Source organism: Ammospiza nelsoni, chromosome 6, assembly GCF_027579445.1.
Source record: "Ammospiza nelsoni isolate bAmmNel1 chromosome 6, bAmmNel1.pri, whole genome shotgun sequence".
NCBI lineage: Eukaryota > Metazoa > Chordata > Aves > Passeriformes > Passerellidae > Ammospiza > Ammospiza nelsoni.
Window position 1 is genome coordinate 44341809 of NC_080638.1, and position 5666 is coordinate 44347474.

The window sequence follows — 5666 nt, forward strand, 5'->3', positions numbered from 1 at the left end:
GCTGATTTTTTATAATGCTACATAATTTCACATACAAAAATAGTGTTCTTAAATTCCATTAAAATAAAATTAATTCTTTAGATGAGCGTATTGACATTTTTTCCCTTCATTCTATGTCTGTTTTTCTACTATTTGCATCTAGCAAAATTAAATCCTCAAAATAAACAAAAATATTGTCATGGATCTTTTTTCTTTGACATCGTAAGCTAGCAGAATAAAGCACTTTTTCTTCCCAAATATTTCCACACATTTTTTCAGTTTTCTTTCTCAAGGGAAACTGTACACATCCCAGTTGCATCTCTTATACTTCCCCTATTTAATCCTCTTTTCCCACAGCTGCTTCTTGAAGCAACCAGCTAAATGTTTAAGAAAAGAAGCATGCTCCTTGAAAGCCACTGCTCCTGATCTCTCTGTTTTTATTTTCCTTTTTCTATAGTTCATTTGTAATAATATTCAAGCCACTGTTCTAGTGAAAATGCTGACTTGCTAACAGGACTAAGATCCTCCCAGCAATGGCACTTATTAAAAGAGCAAGAGGGATCCATCTGGCGCTTTGGCTGTGTGACAGTCCTGGACCTTAAAGATCTGAGTTCAATTTTCTACTCTGCAGTAAACATCCTGTATGTCTTTTTTAGCAATATCATCAGTCTATCCAAACTCCATTGCTGGAGCACAGGTAACATTTTCCTGCTGTCCTATAAAGCCACATCAAGATGCTTGGTCACTAGAAATATATTCCTTTCCTCTTTACTGCTTTTTTCTTTTTACTTTGTTCTGTTCTACAGCCACTCCTCCTATCAACAGCTTCCAACCATAGCTTGGAATAGCCACCATCTATTGGATTCTCAGGACAAAGCAGTACTGCACATAAAGAAAGCCTCAGAAAGCACCAGAAGAAAACAGAATAAAATCAGTTTTTAAAGTGTGAAAGCACCCCTTCAGAAAATTTCAGTGGCGGCATGCTAAGTGAAAAAATAGCACAGTAAGGCCAGTCAAAAAGAAGAAGGAACATAAGAAACATAGTAAGAAACTTGCAAAAGACATAAGAAATTAATTATAAGCTATCATCAACTTCTGTTCACCCTAAAGCACTAAGGTAACTCAAGATGAAGAAGGGAGGCACTAATTGTGGTATATTGCATCTTGTACCTAAAACTGCTTTGGTACTAGGAGATGGCCAACAGGACACTGATTATTTTCCAGAAATTTCAGAGACACCCAAGGAAGACCTCACCAATGACCCTCCCAGCCCTCTGAAATGCTAGTGGAATTTATCCTACATATTAAAATTAATGGACATGTGGATGAATACGAATAGAGAAGAGTCAACACTGTTTCTTGTGGGTTTTTTTACAGAAAATTTGTGCCTTGCAAATTTATTTAATTTTTCTGAAGAAGCAATTAAGAATGTGGACAAGGAGTATCCCTTTGATATGGTCTACTTGTATTTTCAAAAGGCCTTCAGTAATATTCCTCACCCAAAGACGCTTAAATAATCTAAGCAACAAGGGAATGTCCTTGGATGGATAAAGAACTGTTTAGGAGATCAGAAACAGAGCCAAAGAACAAAAAGACAGTGGAGTCTCACAGGGTTTTGTGCTAGGACCTGAGGTCCTCAGTGTATTCATAAACGAATTAAAGGAGGAAGAATACTGAGGTGACAAAGAATGGTGCTGACACTAAACTATTCAAGGCAATAAAGAAGAGAGACAGTTTCAGAAAAGCCTTATGATAATGAGTGGCTTGGCAAAGAAATGACAGTTGAAATTCAGCTTAGATAAATGCCTATGGGGAAAAACAACCTGAACTTCACATATAAACTCTTGTTCTGGGCTGACTAATTCAAGGCAGGATGAAAATGTTGAGGATTTACCGAATAGTTTGATGAAAACATAATCTGAATAATTTGTAACAGTTAGAAAAGACTGTAGAACACCAGCAGTCATAAGAACAGGATTATCCCACTCTATAACTCCCTGCCTCATTGGTATTGTAAAAACTGTGAGTAGGTCTGACCTCTCTTCCCCAAAAGAATTGGAAGAGATATCAAAAAAGGACATGTAGTAGTATTGTAGGGAGCCTGAACCAGAAAAAGACTAATTAACTAAGGTTCAACAATCTGAAACTGAGACCATTTAATCTGAAATATAGTAGTGCTTTAAAAGATAAAGAGTAAAATGTGGAAGAATTTTTAGTAAACTTTTCAATATAATAACTAGAGAACAGAAAGATGATAAGGACTAGATTCAAGAGTATCAGAAGGAGGTACTTCTTGATCACTGTGCTCTTTAACCTGTGGCCATAGAAGACAAAGGTCATACAGGTTCAAAAAGGGAATGTACAACCCACAGAAAAAAATTCATCAAAGTCTTAGAGGGATGTGTAGACTCCTGATTACTGGGAGAATATTCTGGGGAAATATCAGTATGGAATTGCCTGTACTTCCTTCTCTTGTCATTGTCTACTATTTCTGGTTTGGTTTGAAGACATTCATTGGTGCAGTCATGCTACAAATTTAGAACTGCAGATTCTGGGATAAATTCCTGTTCTCACATTTCCTTCAAATCTTACCCCAGCTTCCTGCTTGGCATCACAAATTAGTATTCAATGTCTGAATGCACTTTTTCTGACAGCAGTGTTATACAAGGGAGCATCAACGTAACAGGGGTGGGCATAAGGTTGTTGTAGTTACAAATCTTAATAGAATACTTCATCTGGAACTTTCTCTACCTTCTGCCCATTGCAGCTGCTTGCTTCCCTGAATAGCAGTCAATACTTGTCATCTTGGAGTTTATATTCTGCACTAATTGTGGTTCTGTGCAGGGAGCAGCAGGTGGTTTCTGAACATCCCTGTCTCAGAGATCCTGGTGCAAAAAGGTTCATGCAAGGGAACCACTTCTCTGCTGACCATTCACATTTTGACTCTTGTGCATAACTTCTGCTTCTTTTCCTGATATGAATCCAAGCAGGAAATGTGTAAAGTAGCTGAAGAAAGTTGAGTAAAAGTGGGAGGATGCTGAACAAGGGTATTTCCCAGCCTCCTGTCTAGGCAGCAGCAGCAATAATTGTGACTTTCTAGCTCTTTCCAAACAGACAGAAAAAACGAGAACACTGTTTTTTCATTATTCCACTTTGACAGCTTCTTCTGTTTACAGTTTCAAGTCTTAGCATCGTACTCTCTCTCAGAAGTCTGTACCACTGCTAGCACAAAGGGGCCTTGACACTTGCAAGTGATTTTGCAATGCATGAAGTCTGGTAGCCATGGATGTTCTTGGTATCTTGACCTTCTGTCCCTCTGCTAATGGGATCTGCATAGGATCCTTCAGATCCTGTTCTGCTACTTTTCATAGCTTTCCAGGCTAGGGAAGTAAAATGGGTGATCTGGCAGAAGGTTTTAATGCAAAAAACAAGAAACCACTTTTCACTCGACAAGTCATTACAATGGGGAATCCATTACAATATGAATTGAGCACTAAATAAATAAATAAAAAGGGTCCAGGAATCAGAATAATGGAAAGTATTATCATTGCTGGAAGTGTTCTGGATGCAGTTTCTAAACCACTGCTTAAGGAAAACTGAATACAGAGTTCACTCAATACCTTCATTCCTCTCCAGGCCTTTTCTGCTGGGCAGTGCCACAGACAGGATGATAAATTACATAGATCACTGCTCAGACAGGGAATGGCTGTTCACATGTTCTTATACTGTAATTTCTGTAATTGATTGACGTCTTTAACTCCTTGTCAAGTGTTAAAGAGATGAAGGACAGATTGACTAGTAAAGTAATCTTTGGCAGAAGACAGTTTGAAATCCTTGGATGCCATTATAAAAGTCAGTCATTAACATTTTATCAGACTGGGCACTACCAGCACACACCAGTTAAGCTGACAGATTGATACTGAACCTAATAATATCTGCAGGGTGAAAGTGAAAGCAAGGAAGCTAAGATAACTTTATCAAACAATCTGACTGCATTAGTAAGAAAAGGTGTTTCCTGCTTAAAAGAGCTAAAGGTTCTAAATATAAACATATCTGTATTTCTTCACCTAAATTTGAAATAATACACTAAACTATTTGTTCCTTTATGAACAAATTTAGGCTAAATAGTAGGGGGAAAATATTCCTAGGTATCAACATATTGCTATATTATTATTTCGTATATGGTTGTAACATCCTTCTGAGGGCTCTGCCAGTACCAGGACCGACTGTATTCACAACATGACACAGATCTTTCCTAAGGCAGTATTGCACTACAAAAGTTTTAGCCTAAGAAAGCACGTACTGCACAGAAGATGAGAAGACAGAGAAGCAGCCAGACAAAATATTTTTGTGAACTTCATATTTAAAGTCAATTACTCCCACTGGGGCAGCTGTGCACTATTGCTCCCTGTGAACATTCAGGAAGAGATGAATAGTGATATTCAAAAATGAACTGTGATCAGTCATGTCAAGGTCTGGATAAATATCAATAGTGGCTGCAGGTACATGACGTTAAAGGCATGTGCTAAATCTGAGATATTTAGCATAAGTTCTTCTTCTCTCAACAGAAATTCATCAGTGAGCACGATCAGATCCCTTCCTAGAGCATATATAATTGTGTGTGAAACTCGTGTGTTGCTGGAGACCCTACACCATGTCTTAAATGAGAGTGAAAACTTCAAAATAGAGACATGCTGAAGATTTTTGTTAGCATCAGAAAACAGTTATCCATTAGAGAAGCCAAGGGAAACCCAGAAAAAAAAAGAATTCAAAGGAAATTGGCATCTTGCCTTTTAGATGGAAGGCGTTCAAAAATAAGCTTCAGACAATGGCTCTAACACCTCCCTACTGATTTTTACCAGCCAAGTAACAATTTGCAGTCACAGCTCAAAACTGTGCCTGCAGCTCTAAAATGTCATTATGGAGAACTGTTTAATACTAAAGCAAAGATGACAACTGCATTTGTCTCCACAGGACTGAATTCTACAACAATGGAAGCAGACACTGTGGTCCAGATTCCAGAATCTTATGGACTCCTTTCCATTACAGGATATGAAACAATGCAAATTAAACACAATGCTCATAAAGCAGGATGTGTTCTACCAGCTACTCAGTAAAAGTTATTTTCAGCTTCAGAGTTTCAACTATTGTTTCAGCCTTGATCTTAAGTAGTATATAAGGTAATGGAGGTTGGCCTACAAGTTACAGAAAGCAGGCTGTAATTTCATTTAAAGCTTCTCCACACGAAGAAAATTAAGAGGAGAGACTGGTCCAGACTCTTGTTCATTAGAAACACATCTGGATAGCAAAAGCTGTAATACCAAGTTCTTCTGCAGAATGCAAACAAAACTATCCGGATTCTGCCATACTAATATTAGTCACCTTGACTCTGAGTTTGCACTTTTTCTGTTACAAAATTACTGAAGTAATTTTTTTCCGATCTTAAAAATAGATTGTACAAGAAGTAGAAAAGTACTACTGAAAGTACTTAGGACATTGTTCTGTATGGAATATAAACCAACAAATATCTCTGCACCCTACCAATAACTCTTCATCTTAGTTGAGAGTTATCAGCAATGATTTTCATTCTATTTAATTGTCCTACTCACCCTACAATCTTGACTGTGGCAGAATCAGTCAAATATAAAATTTTTTAGTAGCTCTATTGATGCAAACCTGGGGATGTT